Source organism: Dermacentor albipictus, chromosome 1, assembly GCF_038994185.2.
Source record: "Dermacentor albipictus isolate Rhodes 1998 colony chromosome 1, USDA_Dalb.pri_finalv2, whole genome shotgun sequence".
Taxonomy (NCBI): Eukaryota; Metazoa; Arthropoda; class Arachnida; order Ixodida; family Ixodidae; genus Dermacentor; species Dermacentor albipictus.
The window spans coordinates 271,883,841-271,901,838 of NC_091821.1; the positions used below are offsets into that span (position 1 = coordinate 271,883,841).

At 45.2% G+C, this 17,998-nt stretch overlaps 1 long non-coding RNA gene across 1 annotated transcript in view; it reads right to left on the reverse strand.

Annotated features, from left to right (window-relative positions):
• Nucleotides 1–17,743, reverse strand: part of LOC135915345 (uncharacterized) — a 216,189-nt gene extending 198,446 nt beyond the window's left edge. Inside the window, exons 1-2 of the long non-coding RNA XR_010568599.2 lie at nucleotides 17,273–17,743; nucleotides 17,003–17,159 (exon numbers count right to left, since the gene is read on the reverse strand). This is a non-coding gene — a long non-coding RNA (uncharacterized lncRNA). The remainder of the gene's footprint in view (nucleotides 1–17,002; nucleotides 17,160–17,272) is intronic.
• Nucleotides 17,744–17,998: the final 255 nt, after the last annotated feature.

Below are 17,998 nucleotides of genomic sequence, written 5' to 3' on the forward strand. Positions count from 1 at the left end.
AAACGACATAACGACTTAGGGGGAAACACGCGAGTTTCGTACATATGCGTCTTTCTTTTTGTTTGTTTTCCTATTTGTGGCCATTCTGGCAAAAGTCCAGAAGAGCTAGCGTATGTGTAACTTTGTAAAAGAAGAGGTAGAGCAACAAAAAAAGCATGGGCGCATATAGAATAGTGACACAAAGAGAACAAATTGCGCACTGGTTAGCTAAGCGGGAGAGATGAATATCTCAACTGGTGGTAAATTAAGTAAGAATGAGGGGCCATATTGACAATGCTTTTCGTTCATAAGTGCTCTTTGCCATCCGTTTTCCGCAGTAATAAGCCCAGCATCAAAAGTGGGGGAAATTTTTCTCTTGCCAACAATTCTAGCGTAAGTATTTTTGTGAATATGGGCGAAGTTATTTATGATGGTTTAGAATGTTTGTTGTATTCTTCAGTGAAAAAGCAACTGAAAGCAGTAACCCACGCAGTCACCTAAACAAAACGGGGAATCCAGAGGCGGGAGCCGAATTTCGTAACGATGAAGTAAATTTTGATTGGAGACCTACTCTACATCTCGGCTATCTAAATTTCGCTTTTTACACGGCCCAAAATTTCGGTGCAGTCGACCTTTAAGCAAAAACAAGCAGGGCAACATGCGTATTAGAGGAAATTGAAATATAAGCTTCCGCAACTTCGGTGATAAATGGTAATCACGGCCCCGACTACACTCATTTATTGTCTGCGCTGCATCGTTTTATCTGGGCACGCCACGCTGTTTCTCGGAGAGCGATCGGTCAAGTCCAGCTCTGCTCGTTTTTATTCGTTCGCAGCAGAAACAAAAAACTTCTCCTAAAAGGCATATTTCAATTAGAGAGAGAGAAAAAAAGAAGAAGGACCGTCCGCTAACCCAAGGGATGAAAAACTATGTGCACAATGACGGACCCAGATTGTTAGATAAGCAGGACGCCAGTGGCAACGTCCAGTGCAAATAAAGATAGCGGATGCGCTCGCTGGGGCGCATAGAAACTGGACACATAACTGACAGCTTGGCTAGAGGACGCCCAGTAAACAGCGGTCATGGGTTGTATACAATGTGTACACGAAGTAACGCTCGTAGGCAGTTAGTTGGATACGACGGAATGCAACCGTGAATCACCGCAATCAATGGGGCTGACTGCGATATGCCGAGAGAGGTACGACTAATGCATGCTCTGCAGTGACGTGTCGCCACTGCCACTGAGAACGAACCGAGGCAAGGTCGCGATAATCATTTTCCGGTGGCTGGGCGTGCCTTCCGCGACACACAAGCGCCCTTCCTTCGTTCAGAAGGAAGTGCCCCCTTGGAGCACTCCCTTTCACTTGGGCGCGTCAAGTAAGCCGGAGTTCATATTGACAAACGCACCTGGTGGCATTCCTGCTTTCTAAATCTAAAGCGGATGGAGGCACACTGAGAAACGCCTACACGTTTTCATTACGAGGCAGTGCATAACGCCTTTCCTTAAACAGACAATTTGCTCCTTTTCGTTACTTACTTGTATAATATAATTTTGCAGGCTTTTCAATATGTGGTATCACGATGAAAGTTATATACCGAATTACTCACTGAAATATGTCACCGGTCCTTTCTTGAACCCATTGTCGAATACTTTATCTAGCAGTTCCATCGTTCCTCTACTATTGTGAGCTTCTGTTGCCGAACGGCTGCTGCTATATTTTAGCAAAATCAGCACTACGTGTCAGCGTAGCGTACTTCGGCGTGCGCAAGCACTGATTTGCCTTTGATCGAATCACAGGCGACACCGCAAGAAGCCCACAGGAAAAACTCTGAGTCCGCATGATTTTGCTATTTCCCTGCATGTGTCTTCTGGGCTGTCTGATTTTAGCCCCAATAAAGCACCGCAGTACTTCACCAATCATCGCCTGCTTTCATATTTTTTAATATCCAAGTATTCCGAGGGCCTTGAAGGCTGTCGCAGTAGAATTGCGGTAGGCCAAAGCACAACGCAAGGGGCAAAAACGGAATGATACAGTCTACCTTCAAAGTGATTGGTGCACAGCCTGAATTGTCATACGTTAAATGTCAATTCCGGTTTCATACCGTTAGCCCACAATACAACACGCTACATTACGCAGTGGTCCTTCAGGTGTTGAAATAGGTGTTTGCATGGAAAATGAAGTATAGCTTTTTTTGAGATAATGTTCACAAACCGCTTTCTGGAGACATAAGGTGAGTTTAGGTTCGATTTTTATTTTTTTATTTTATTTCCAGTGTAGCATGCCTATTCAGATCCTTGAGAGTCAGTGAGAGACGCAAGGTTCGATACAGAAAAAGCTAAAAATGAATTTAACGGGCAAGATACATTGACGCATAATGTAAAGAGCAATACGAACGCAACAATATATTGCAACAAACAGTGAATAAATGTCCTGCCAAACAAAGTGCATGTAACATTCTCACCATTTATAAATGAAAGTAGCACAGGGGTACACTGCACACAGAAGGCTGACAACACCGAATCAAGGCAACATCAGCACAATGAACCAACGACAACTGTAGACTGTAATGCACACCGTACAGCATCATTCTCTCGCCATTTATGAACATAATTTGTTGGCCTCGGATTGTACTGGTAAGCAGCCGCGCTTTTTCAAAAATACGCTATACACTGCGCAACATCTGTAACAGCCTTTTGTATCCACACGTACTTTGAGAATCAACACAAACATTTTATTTCGGTGTCATAGTAGGTGCGGAATTCATAAAAGGAGATAATTAAAGCTGTCATCAAACGATGCAGTGAACCATAGGAAAAGCCAGACAGTGGTGTTTTATTACAGTAACAGCGAATTCTGAGCGTGATACAATTGAACACATTAGAAAAAAAAGCGTTATCATTAGGCGAAGCAACCGATCAAACTGCTCATTTTAAACTTTCCAAGTGCTTTTCGGCGTACAGATACATATCCACGGAGCGTGCATGGCGCATTCACTGTGATATATATGTGCAGATTGCCGATGCGCTGTATCCGCGCTGCGTATTTTACATGCACGCGCCTTTAATTATTGAAGTCTAATGTTAAAATAGCATTCTATATACATTGCGCGAGGACGGGTCCAGCTGTAGCAATCACTTACACCGTATCGCAAAGAAAGTTACGACGAGTAGGGCCCATTTCCTAAAACAGCGGACGTGCCTTTTACTGAGAGCAGCATTCCGGGCATGTTGGTAATTCATTACTCAATGTATTATTGCGCAAAAAAAGGAAACGTACGTAAGAGCTCCACATCAGTCCTCGTCAAGCGCAGGAGTTAGAGCCTCTTGATGTAACGTTCTCACAATTAACGTGTACAGAATCTATAGCTGATCAAGTGAATAAAGCGTCCCTCCTGGATACATTAGAACGTTTTAGCAAAACACATTGCCCACCAGCTATGTCTCACCTTCCAAAGCTCATTCAGATCTCGAGTAGCACATTGCAGTAACTTCACTTTATTAGCACAAATGATCCCAGAATTAGGGGTATTACATTATGGGTGGGTAACAAATATACAGAAAATACCTACACAATAACACTAAATTCAAGTAGACGTTTCCTCACTGTCAGGTATGGTAGAACAATCCTACATTGTGCTTTATACTGTGACATACGTAAGCGACGCCTGGATGTGACGTCACAGAAAAGGACGAACGCAGATAAGAGCCAGAAATTGAGAATTGCCTCTCCTGGGTTGCTTCACGCTGAGCAGATAAGCTCTGTATGGTGCGGGTTCCTGGCGCTAGATCTGTTGAATTGTGCTCTCTTCTCCGCCATCGATTGGGAATAAGTGGGAGAAGGCTGACAGAGCGAAAGAAAAAGTGAGGGAAGTTCCTTTCACAGGAGCAGACGCCGACGCCTCGCGATGCATATTTTGTTGGGTACGTTTGCTCTTGTATGCTGTTAAGCAGGCGCCGTCTGTTGCTTTGTATTTTCTCCACCACATCCAAACCCTCTTCTCTTCTGACTCCTGAGCTTCGTTTCGATGCTTGCTGAAGTTGGTCGGCATTGTTTAGAAGGACCAGGCTCGGTATTCGCAACACTTCTCTTTCGTAAGAGCGTTACTTCGTTGGACAACACATCGGCATCCGCCACTCATTCCAGCAATCGTCATAATAATGAGACGATCACCGTGGCAGTGATCAGTCGCGGATGGAATTGAGCTGAAATAATTTATGCGAATACAGGTCCAAGGCCCATATATCCAAAGACGCTTCTTACGCTAGAAGTGCATGTAACAGCAGATGGCATCCCATCGTGAATCGAACATATCAAGAGCGAGGACCACTGGCAAATAGCATAAAACACTTACGGACGAAAATCGTTTTGTTCCAAAGAACCGGGCATTGTTGGTCAGCATCTCGTTGGATGTCACGGCAAGAACTGCCGACAATAATCTCTGCTTTTAAATTGGGGGATTTTGCGTAGCCTGGGACTCCTAATTAATTTGGACTACTTAGGGGCACTTGGTCTCATCGGTGTACAATGGTACACGGTCGTTTTCGCATTCGCCCCCGTAGATGCACAGCGCCATGGCTGGCATTCACACCCACACACATGGGTTTACCAAAGCAACGCCAAAACCACTACGACAGCACGACAAATGAACTCTCTATTTCAGATGCCTCCGTCTATATATTAGCCTGGCTCCGAAGGCGTATTACTTCCGCACTTTGCTTGAAAATTTCCCCAGGTCATATTACATAATAGCTAGCTGTAAGCACAATCTCAACTTTGCGCTAACCTCGCGACGAGCGACACCTTGACATGGTACCCAGCTTTTCGCTCTTATCTCTGCTCCGGGTACACTCGCCTTCGCTTAGAAACAAAACGGTAACCTCAGACTTGAATGAGTCGTTGGTTTCCTTAACGTGCACGGTAACCAGCAATCTCAAACAACCAATAACTATGCCCACAGGATGAGCATGGTCAACCACCCTCACTTCGAAGCTCGTCACCTCTCCAAAGGGCGAGAAACTCCTTGATTCTTTGGAGAACTGCTCCGGACAGACACGTTCGGGGCATTTCGTTACGGACAGCTCTTTCCGAATATAAGTGACTGCCCCACCTAGTTCTTTCTTTTTGCATTTCGTTCTTTTGCGATCTCGCTCGCTAGCTCCCACTGCTGCACATCGTTCGACGGATCCCCAATTGGCGCATCTCTGTTGTCACGAGCCTCGGCACGGCTGCACACGTGTTTTTTTCTTTTGAGAACTGACGAACAAACCGACACACGAGGGGCGAATTTTTTTTAGCCAATAACTTCAGTTCATAGAGCGAGACAGAGCTCCGTGGCTGCGAACATGGCGGCGTTAGTCGGCCGCTGTTCTTGGTCTGGAATCGCCGAGGATAAGAACTTTTACGTCTTTTTTTTTACATTCTAAACATGTAAGGGCTGCGCGTACTAATGTGTGTCGTGTCAACAAGATGAAATCATTGTATTGCTTGTAACGCACTGTCTGGCACTCTCTCAAATTTAGGTAACTTCGTCCAGTGAGTTTCAATGAAGCTGGGATATGTTTAAGCGTATTTTGCTGAGCAAGGATAGGTCGTATGACTGGTAGCACTTGGTCGATAAATCTGTTGCTGTCGGGCAAGATAATTCCAGTCGCATTTTTGTATTTATCGTTTTATTAGCTAAACTACACTTGTCAAGATAGCAGGGTTACCAACAATCACTTCAGACGCGCTACACAAAGCGTCCGTATAAATCGCGTCTCTCGCTCCAACTCATCGGCGCTCTCGTTTGTCCCTCTAGAACGTGTGGTGTAACGTGAGATGGCTCACAAGGTGCTCGCGCAGCTCCGACACCGTGGCGCGGCACGTTTCTTTAAGGTCCTCTGTTTTTACTCGTTTTACGCTATTTTGGTGGCGCGGCCACAGGCGACAACAAAACTAAATTTTTTATTTGGCTCAACACCCCCTATATTAGTTACTCCAATGTGCTCATAGCACCTAGTCATTCCATATGGAGAAGCCTTGTGGCCGTGATGGTATTACTTCGTGTCGCCCAACTCGCTGTTTCATGCAGTATAGGCTAATTCATGCTGTATTGAATGTTATGTTTGCTAATGACTTCCAGCTAGGCTTTTTTTAATCCTTGCGGCGCCATGAAGTTGGACCATTTGGTTGGTGCCACAGGTTCTACCATAAAGCTGTAGCACAGTCTGTTCACGCGGACTGAAATTAGGATTAGAATGCCCGTTGGTCACGTAACTATAACAGCACAGTGTAATTCCAAGCCTCAAAGCCTGGGTCATGCCTCAAAAACAATTATTCAGAACCTCAGCTGCTACTATATGACAATCAGTGTTCGAACAATTTCTTTGGTTGTTTTACGCATGTCCATTTTTCCAGATTATGCCTTTTAGGTGTTATGCCTGCAAGGTGTTGTTGAATTACAATGTGGATTTCTAAATCTGAGTATATAGCGGACGGCTCATTTAGTTGAAAAATCATACACTAAGACGCCATGAAAACGATGAAAGAACTTTAACTTTTTTTTTTGTGCACCTTTTTTGACATGATATACTGCTTTTCTGCCGACAAACCACTTTTGAGGTCGATTAGCAAAACGCGAACAAAGTAAAAGCTGCAGACAACGTTTTCACAAGTGGACTTGCCTTATTCAAAGCCTTGAAAAAGACAAGTCCACTTGTCGACAAGTTGGCTCCCGCTCTTACCTTGTTCTCGTTTCGCTCATCTTGAAGTTCCATCTCCCGCCTTCCCCGTGATTTCCCTGGAATTCTTCAGGTCGCTATGCAAACGATAGCCTGGTGCGGACCTCTGGGCTCTGCATTCGTACGGTTTCTAATGAACCACTAATGTTTCACTATCGTAGGCACTGCAATTTCTCTGACGGCGCAGAGAGCATGCATAGGCGCGTTCACGCTTGTCGGCACTGTGGCAGATGGCTGTAAACAGAAGCCACCAAAAAGCGGTGGACAGTGATTGGTGGCACGAGCACAGCACAGCCGCCTAATTCACGATCACCATAGACTGTGACTGTGCAACTGCGCTTCTTGTCGTTTAGTTTGAGCATTTTGGCTTTATTCTCGACGCACATGGCGGGTGCACGGCTGTCATTACCCGCCATTTAATTGGTTGTCGATAGGTGATGTATATTGAAAAGTGTGCAATGAAGTGGGACTGTTGCACAACGCATTTCTGCGCTTTCATCAAGACGACGAAACATCTCGTGGAGCTGAACACATTTTCAAATGAAACTTTTTTCGGGCCCTCGGGCAGCTATATCGCGATGCCGGCGCTTAAAAAAAAAGAAAGTAAATGTTAGCCCGCAGTAACTCCTGCAATGCATCAGCAATTTCTCGAAGATGTGGTGGCATTCCGAGATAGCCGCCATGTCAGCTTGTTGATCTGAAATATTATATAAGGTACGTCCCAGAAGGGGTCGTTGTGTAAACGTCGATTTGACGCTGCGTGACGTGGCGCTGGGCCGCCATTGCAGAGATTCTCTGCTATAATTTGTCTAATTTGCGGTGCTCCGATCCGCGCAACATATGATAACGACCATGTATGTGCAATAATTGCCGATAGGCGTGTGTATTGTCGCGTTTTCCCCATAGTTTGTTCCATGAAATTATTTTGTTCATAATTAGTGCTCATAGCGTTTGCATCTCTTTCGGGCGGTGTTGGTATTTGTGTTTTATACCATCCTTTTTTGAGCGTTTATTCGAAATAATATTGGTCGAACATAACATATTTTGGGGACATGTATAGAGCTTTCTACTGGAGCACTCGTATTGTAATCAAATGAATAAATTGGGGCATCATTAAAAGCTGTCACACTGTTGTTTTATTTCGATAGCAATTATATGGACAACCCAGGGGCATGTGCGCCGTCACCACCGTCATCGGTGTAATGTTCCATAAAAAGTTAAAGTGCGATAACATCGTGCCTTCGCGCCGTATGCTGTATGTGCGAGTTAAAAGCCTGCGAGGATGAGGCGATGATGATAGCTCAATCTCGTGCGCGCATGGTTGGAAAGCGGGGGAGGGGGCGTAGCGAGAGTGCGTGCCGTCTTCCATCGTGCCCAAGGCAACGGTGGGGGGGGGGGGGGGGGTGTACGTAGCGCAGGCCCTGTCTTGAAAGCGATCTGCGATGGATACACAGTGCCCCGACCGCAGATAGCTTCGTGTGCGCTGCGTTCTTGCCGCTTAGTTGAAGTTGAAGCGAGAGGCAGCACGAAGGTCAATTCGGTCGCGGCTGCTCCGCGCTTTCTCACGCCAGCATTTTGACAGCGTGTGTTCGCGGTCATAGGGTGAGATGTGTTCATAATATTATGCGAAGCATATTAACGTAGGTTTCGGGCCTTCGCGCGACGCCCGGCGGTGGCCACCATTGACCTTCAAGTGACCTTCAAGTAGGTCACATGACATGACGTCACGTGATGACGTCACACCGGCTGCAGATGGGGCCTCATATCGCGCCGTTGGTCGCCTCCCGGCGGTGGCCACCACGCTTCGGTTCGCGCCGTCGCGCACGACGCGGCGGCGGCGCCACCATCGCTGTATCACGTGATATGTGACGTCACGCGAGGGATGAAGCGGCGCGTGCCCGCCGCCGCGTCAGTCTCTGTGCCCGCAACCGCGCCAGCGTCTTTGCGCCGGGCGTGTATGCGGTCAAGATGCCTCCAAACGCTAAGGATACGCTAAGATTAAGCCCAGTGGATGCTTCGCATCCACTGGGCTTAACCTTGATAAGCCTCCAATTTTATTTGCTCGTGCGCGTGTGACACCCATGCTTGTTAATTTAGTTAGTAAGCGAATGTTTACAAGTTACGCGGCCGATAAAACTACTATCCTTAGGTGGTATAGCTGCCTAATTGCTATCACCATCGATGCTTCCCCTTTCTAGCGAAACTGCGACTTTTTTATTTCTAAGAATAATGAAGTTTCATCGTGTATCATCACGTCGTGCAACTAAGCAGCGTATAAATAGCGGTGTCGGCGCTTGCGTCATGCCAACAGCCACCTGTGGCACGCGCATTGCTATCAGTGCTATTTTACCGCTTCTAGCTCAGCCAGCTGGGTTTGGCTGAGTCACTTGTGCTTCACGAGAGAAAGAAAGATAACGCCGCCCAGAAAATGCGCTCTTCCCCACAGGTCGGTCACGTGTGCATCTCAAAGTATAAAACAAACGCGCTCGCGCCAGTATATGATGCCTCATTTCGCTTCTAGGAAAAACGCATCCTGGCTAATGAGGTAGACAACGACTGGTACGTTGTACAGACTTTTCTCTTTTCAACCTTCCAAGGTCATGTTTGCTGGGAAAACTGTTCGATGGCAAAAAAAGACGCTGCCGCTTTTGGGGCCTTCGCAATCTGAACAAGTCATCTGCAGCACAGCCAACATGAGTTTTTCAAGGACGTTGGAGAACGTTTCCTTCAAATGCAAAGCAGTGTCAGTCAGTAGGCTAAGAGACCGCTGTAAGCCGGCTATTGGCCTCGAGCTCCACCACTGGAAAAGCTGGCGCCACCGTCGGCGTGACGTGCTAGGAGGGATCACGTGGACATAGCGGCCGCGTCGGCTGCTTCGGGAGCGCCGAAGCGAGCTGAAAACGAGTTTGAATTCCCTCGTACGCTGCGGTCCTCATTTAGCGGCGAAATTTTCCCACTTCGAGTGTCTCCTTTACAACGCTTGAAAGCACTACAATAGGTAGCGGCTGCCTTTAGGTAGTGCCTGCTTTAGGTACTGCTTTAGGTAGCGCAGGGCCGGACGCACGTAACGGAGGCCGGTGTCAGCCTTATTCACACGTAGCCGCAGGACAAGAAGCTGCGTGAAGCTTGGCTCGCGAAACATAAAACTGGCAAACAGTCCTCGGCTACAACTCGGGTATGCAGCAAGCACAGACGCGAGGAAGATTTCTGCTGCGGCGCCCGGTCTGCGATGTTCTGAAAACGCGCACTGAGACGCTCGCCCGAGTCTGCTGCACGACTAACGTCATGACGGTTTGGTCTATCAACTTGTCAATGATATAGATACAGGCAAGTTCAGTGGAGTGGAAAGGCAGCGGTAAGAAGCACATATAAAAAAAGCATGGCATATGGTCATGTTTGTGCTATGAATTAATGCACTGGATTACAAAAAAGGAGCAGCGGGAAATTGCACGCTGAGAACACCGATAAACATACAGTGCGACGCAACTCGAGAAATAATATTGAAAGGTCAAAGAATTCAGAAGAAAAAAAGATTGAATCGTCGCGACGGTACATCACAGTCCCCGTAGGCGTCGAAGTCTCTACAATGAAATTATTTTTGAACAGCTCTGATAGCTCCCACGCAACAATGGTTGCTTGTATACTGTCAAATACTCGTATTCTGCGGCCTAAAGCTCATGGCACGGTGCGAGAACGCGCGCGCGGAGAAAGCGAAACAGTGCGCGGACAAGCATGCAGACGCGCAGTCGGTCGCTGCGAATCTGCGCGATCGCTGCATTGAGGCTTCTTTCTATTACGCTCCATTTAGTTATACAAACACTGTAAGAACATATTTCACATAGTTTGCTCTCAGCGTTTACCTACCTTTCACGCAAGAAGCCGGTTGGGGAGACTCCATCGCGGCGACCGCGCGCAGTGGCGTTCACTGTGCGTATTCGGTAAAGAGATAGCGTCTGTAAATGATTCTCTGCTTTCAGTTTGCCCAAAATTATTATTTAGACAGTAAACAACTTCTCTCGTTTCGAAAGTACTTACAAAAGTGTCCGGGAGAGCTCGCGCGTGGTGTTTTCAGTGAGCGTTGACAGCAAAACCTATGAGGAGCGCACCGCGTGATCCCTCATACTACGCCAGCGAGGCGCTTCCGATAGATTGCGACTCCGTAACTCCTCGCCGTCAATATAAACAAAGCCTTTATTCTCAGCTGTGCCTTAATTTTCACATATTTAAATATGAAATACAGAAAACAATGTGAAATGTAAGTGGGTAATCGAAGGAAAAATACAATGTAATGCCATGTCTGCATGGCATTTCGCAAAACTCCAAACATTTAGTTGCTATGAACGAAGTATATTGTTTTTTTTTTGTTGGTCGGGCATCCTTTGTAATTGTTTGTCCAAATATGGTGTCTGGCGAAAAGCGTGTGATAAGACACATGCATGTGAACATGCATACCAGGTGCAGCACGTGTATGCATATAACGTTCCGTTAACATCTGGCAATGTGTATATTAAGCTATCACTATGCCGCATTAATGACCATGCGCAAACAGGCTAAACTGGTTCCTGCAGGCACGGGAGGAAATCTGCCATTGCATTTCAAGCAGTGTGCGTGTGCACATTATTGGGAAAGCGAACACCAAAACAATAGAGACATTCTGGAAGCTTTCCACGTCAAAAAGTTAGGCAGATCCAACTCACATCTTGGAATCTATGTGAAGCCAAGCATTTGGGAAGCAGGTAATAAAATGCTACAAATTTGTCCATTTCGTGATAGCGTCTTTGGTGTAAACGAAACAAGCGCTCGCGCATTTTCCGTCGCCCACCAGAGCTATGCACCATGTCACGCAGGTGGTGATCATCTCAAAGAGTTAGTTTATTTATTTATTTATTTATTTATTATACCCTCAAGGCCATTACGGCATTATAGAGGGGAGTGTTTACAAGCAAAAACGGGTAAATTCAACAAACAGGAGTTACTAGTGCAGAAAATTATGTATATAAATATGTATAAACAAAACTATTTAACAAATGGCACCTAGATATACAATGTTAGCTAAGGTATTTGTGAGTACAGGTTGAACAATATGAAAAAAAAAAGGTTCCTAGTTATACAGTGCTAGCTATGACATTCTTGAATAATTGGTGATCTGCGATAGTGGCTATCGAGGCGGGGAGGTGATTCCACTCATTGGAAGTGCGTGGTACAAATGACTGCAAAAAAGCGTTGGATCTGCAAAATGAAATGTCAACCTTATGAATGTGGTCTAGTCTGGGTGATACATACGGAGGCGGAGAAATAAGTTTGTTGCGTAGCAGCGGGTGATGAAATAATTTATGAAAAAGGCACAAACGGAACAATTTTCGACGTGATAACAAGGACGGTAGGTTAAGGCTAGATTTCATGGCACTGATACTCGCGGTTCTATTATAGTTAGAAAGAATGAAACGAGTAGAGTTATTCTGAACCATTTCCAGTGAGTGTATTAGGTTTACTTGACCTGGATCCCAGATTGAAGCAGCGTACTAGAGTTTTATAGAGGATTAATTTTAAGGAAGAAGGTGCTTTGGAAAAGTTGCGTCGTAAGTAACCTAGCATTCTGTTAGCGTTACTTATTATATGGGCGATGTGGGTATTCCAAGTAAGATCAGAGGTGATGTGAAGGCCAAGGTACTTGTAAGTTGTTACCAATTCTAATGGAGTGTTATTAAGGGAGTACACAGGTGGTTCACTGGTAGTTCGAGATACACGCATGAATTTACACTTGTTAACGTTTAGTTCCATTAACCATGAATTGCACCATGCAGAAATAGTGTTAAGGTAAGCTTGAAGCCTGGTAACATCCTCGTCGCGAGTTATTTCGGTGTAAATTACGCAGTCGTCAGCAAATAGGTGAATTTGAGATGAAACACAGGAAGGTAAGTCGTTAATATATATGAGAAATAGGAGGGGTCCAAGCACGGAGCCTTGTGGTACACCTGAATAAACAGGACACAGATTAGATGTTACTTCGTTAGCTGAAACGAACTGTGAAAGGTGAGTGAGGAAAACTTCAAGCCAGTACAGAAGTTTAGGCTCAAGGTTTAGTTGTTGCAGTTTGTAGATTAATAAGCTATGGTACACTTTATCGAACGCTTTTGCGAAGTCCAAAAAAATTAGATCTGCAACTGAAGAGTGGTCAAGCAATAGGTTTAGTTTATGCGTGAATGATACTAGTTGGGTGTCACATGAGTATGTTTTGCGGAAGCCGTGTTGAAACTCAGAAAAAAAGGAGTTTTCTTCTAAGAAGTTGGCAATATGAGAAGACAGAACATGCTCGATAATTTTGCATGGTATACTGGTTAAAGAAATAGGCCGATAGTTCAGTGGGGAATGTTTAGTACCTGTTTTGTAGAGTGGAATCACCTTCCCCACCTTCCAATCAGCAGGCAGTGAACCATTGTCAAGTGATTGCTGGAAAATCTTTGCAATAATAATGGAACAATATGTGCTAGTGTTTTTTAGAAACTTAGCGTTAATTAAGTCACAGCCAGGAGCGGATGAGAGTTTCAATGAGGCGATTATTTTTTCTATGCCAACAGGTTCGATTATTAAAGGGTGCATTGCGGCGTAGTCGTAAGATAGTGTAGTTGGGCGTGTTACATGAGCGTGTTTAGAAAAGTTACGCGCAAAAACGTCATTTAATCCAGATGCGCAATCGGCAGGGGCAATTGCGGTATCGGTGCTATCAACAAGGGTTATGGCGTCGTCATGTTTTGGGTTAATAGTGCGCCAGACCTTTTTCGTATCAGTAGTTAGCATGGAAGGCAATGTGTTATTTAAAAAGTAATATTTAGCTTGTTTTGTTGGCTTCGGCACGCTAGCAGCATGCTTGAGATTGTTGCCTACTCGTTAGAGTCAGGCTGCTGTGCTGAAGGACCGAGGTTCCATCCCGCTATCGAGCACGTAAATCAATTATTTTTATTAAGGCGAATGCCTTTCTAAGCTCATGATGAAATTTGTGTCAGCACACTTGACCGCCGGAGTGTCCGGCGAAGCGTCATCACGCCTTCTGAAGACAGATTAAAGACATATTAAAGGAAGACAAATGATTGCTAGTGACAGTTCGTCAATGATAACGTTATAATAGGGATTGGTAGATGTTAATAATGACTAGTAATGACTAATATTGACTACTGATGACTACGAAATGATCAATATGTCGAACGACGGCTTGTAATCACCACAATTGATTACAAATGACTTAAAATGCTTACTAGAGAGCAGTAATGACTAATAATGACTCAAATATCTTGTAACGACTAGTAATGACTATGAAATGACCAATATGTCTAATGACAACTTGTAACGACTACAATTGATTAGAAATGACTAAAAATGCTTAGTAATGACCAGTAATTACTAATAAACCTTGAAAAAACTGTTACCTTCCTTCGCGCAAAAATTGCTGATTTGGAGGACAGAAGCAGGCGTTTTAATCTAATTGTCTTTGAAATATCAGAAGAACCCGATGAAACTGAATACGTTCTTAGAAAGAAATTTATCTCTGAGGTATTTTTTGGTAAGCTAGGTGTCAGGTGTAATTCAATGGCCAGAATCCACCACATCGGTAGGACTGAAAAAAACCGACCTGTCATACTGTTCTTTCAGAATTTTAATAAGAAACAAGGCGTTATGCGGAAGGTACGGCAGCTAAAAGTAACTAGTTATTTTGTCCAAAATTATTATTCCCGTGACACCCTTAGAATAAGAAAGCTGTTATGGGACAGCCCTAAAAACGATAGGGATCAAGGCAAGATCGAAACCCATTCTGCTGCATGATAAACTGAAAATCGATGGGCAGATTTTCGGGAGGGATGAGGCCAACGGGTGGCGAGTGAAAATACGTAATGAACAGAGTAAAGAGTGACTTGGATTCCCAATCGACGAAGAACTCAAGCTTCTAAACGTAAATGCACACAGCGTCATACATAAGAATGACTGTCTTGAAGCCACAATTCTGGGGTATCAGCCACACATCGTTGTAGTCACTGAGACTTGGTTGCGCGAAGAAATTGATGATGATTTCGCTCCTCTACGTAACCGGGTTTCCCCTCACGATAGAGCCTCCAGAGGAAGTGGGGTTGCCGTATTAGTCAAGCAAGGCATCGACGCGTTTTTGCTTCCGGAAATCAAAAACCATAAAAGCCTCGCAATCAAACTTTCCTGCTGGGGACGATCCTTCCTACCAATCGCCGTTTACAGATTCCTGACTCCTCTCCGCAGTTCATGCGTGATCTATTAGGTTTCATGAACGGCTTTCATCACGACATAATTTTATTGGCTGGAGATTTTAATCTCAACATCGTCATTATCACCAGCATATGTTATGTCCACTGCTGGACGAAGGCCTATCCTTGCGATCTCCAATTACCCCTACCCTGCGCCAACCGATTCCAATTAGCGCCAGCGAATTTGCTAATTTCATCACTGCACGTAGTCTTCTGCCGCGCTCGACTGCGTTTCGCTTCTCTTGGTACCCATTCTGTAACCTTAATGGTCCAACGGTTATCATACCTGCGCATTACATGACCTGCCCCGGTTCACTTTTTTCTCCTAATGTCCATTGGAACATCGGCTATATCTGTTTGCTCTCTTATCCAAACCGTTCTCTTTCTGTCTCTTAACGTTATGCCTAGCATTCTTCGTTCCCTCGCTCTATGCGAAGTCCTAAACTTGGTCTCAAGCTTTTTTGTCCCTCTCCAAGTCTCTGCCCCATATCTCAGCACCGGTAAAATGCACTCATTGTATACCTTCCTTTTCAATGATAACGGTAAGCTTCCAGTCAGGAGCTGACAATGTCTGCCGAATGTGCTCCAACCCATTTTTAATCTTCTGTAGATTTCTTTCTCATGATCAAGGTTCCCTGTGATTAGTTGACCTAGGTAAACGTAGTCCTTCACAGTCTCTAGAGGCTGACTAGCGATCGTGAACGCTTGTTCTCTTGCTCGGCTATTCATCGTTTTCTTTGTCTTCTGCATATTAACCTTCACCCCACTCTTGCACTCTCTACGTTAAGGTCCTCAATCATTTGTTGTAACGCGTCTGCAGTGTTGCTGAATAGAACAATGTCATCGGTGAACCGAAGGTTGCTGTGGTATTCGCCGTCGATTCTTATTCCTAAGCCTTCCCAGTTTAATAGTTTGAGTACTTCCAAACACACAGTGAATAGCATTGGAGAGATAGTGTGTCCCTGTCTGACCGCTTTCTTTATAGGTATCTTCCTACTTTTCTTGTGTAGAACTAAGGTAGCTGTGGAATCTCTGTAGACATTTCCCAAGGTATTTACTTATGTGGTATGTTCTCCTTCATTACGTAATGCCTCTATGACGGCTGGTATCACTACTTGGAGATTATTTTGGTGAATATTTTATATAATACTGGGAGTAAGCTAATGGACCTATACTTTCATATAATATAGGTAGGTGTTTTTTCCATTCCCCGCCAAAGACTTTCTGTGTTGAAGCCATTGGTCTCTTTGTGCTTGTCGTTGAAACCGCACAATAATGGGTGGTGTCTTGTTTGCTTTTGTGGGAAAGCGGTGCCAGGCCTCAATGTCACTCTCATTAATTTCTGCAACACTATTTGCTGAGCCAGGTCGTTCACTTTCGCTAGGAGATTCTCATTCTCTGTTTTAGCAACACCATGAATTTCTATGTTCTTTTTCCTGCTTCGTAATTCCAACTCATCCAAATCGGTGTTAAGCTGAGAGATTTGTTCATCGCATCGCGTATTCTCGACCAGTGCCACTCTTTTTCGCAGGTGCCCAATTTCTTTTTCATGATTATCAAGACGCTTGATGATTTCATCGAAATGGTCAGACATCGTCTGAACGGACTGTTCAATGTTATCGACCTTATCTTTCAGTGGCATTAGACTGTCTAGTTTTTTTTTTTATTCAGCTCCAGAAAAGCAGAGGCCATGTCAAAAGCAGAAGCCTGGGCAGTGGGGGGCATTTTTCCGCTACGAGAAGTCGCCGTTTTGCATGTAGGACAGAGGAAGGCGTTACGAGAACAAGCACTCAATGGTTTACCCGACTCAGAAACTCCGGAGCAGCCCTGTACATGATATGGGTACTGACAGTCTTTGCATTTGACGAAGCTTTCAGGAGTATCAATTGTTTTGTTGCAAGCAATGCAAACTTCTTACTCCGTATCCGTCATCAAAAACAGTCATGTACAACACCCATGTTGCGACAGGTTTGGCAGCGGCAGTGGCGCTAGAATAGACCCACAGGGCAAAATTAACAGGAAAAAGTGCACCAACCTGAAAGAAGTGCAGAAATCGTGTAAGCCGTGGAAGCACGTGTCCGTCGCTCGCCACTGCCACTGCCAAACTGCCGAGAGCGGGGGCGTGGCCGGTTATCGCAGATGGTAAAAGCAGCGCATGGTTGTTGTATCAACTTGGCGACGGCCGATGTGTCCTGGGTGTCGAAGAAATATAACTGCTTTATCCAAGTTGTTCAGAACACGTAGGCGGCAATAAATTCCAGGAACAAAGCTGGATGACAGCCAGACGGCCAAAGTAGGAGCGGACCTGAAAGAAGTGCAGAAATTGTGCAAGCCGTGGAAGCATGTGTCCATCGCTCGCCACTGCCACTGCCAAACTGCCGAGAGCGGGGGCGTGGCCGGTTATCGCAGATGGTAAAAGCAGCGCATGGTTGTTGTGTCAACTTGGCGACGGCCGATGTGTCCTGAGTGTCGAAGAAATATAACTGCTTTAACCAAGTTGTTCAGCCCACGTAGGCGGCAATAAATTCCAGGAACAAAGCTGGATGACAGACAGACGGCCAAAGCAGGAGCAGACCTGAAAGAAGTGCAAAAATCGTGTAAGCCGTGGAAGCGCGTGTCCGTCGCTCGCCACTGCCACTGCCAAACTGCCGAGAGCGGGGGCGTGGCCGGTTATCGCAGATGGTAAAAGCAGCGCATGGTTGTTGGATCAACTTGGCGATGGCCGATGTGTCCTGAAAGAAGTGCAGAAATCGTGTAAGCCGTGGAAGCGCGTGTCCGTCGCTCGCCACTGCCACTGCCAAACTCATTATATTAACCATTAAGATCATTATTTAAAACTATTTTCCGCAATGCGGTCAACGAGACATGTCGTCACTGTGATTCAATAATCCCACATGGCGCCAGAAGTAATGTTTTTAAATATTCCTTCTTTCCTCGCACGATTACTGACTGGACTTCCTTACCCACTCCAGCACTAACACAAATAAACACCATTGAAAAAAATAGAACATTGACGTTCTTTAACTTGTCA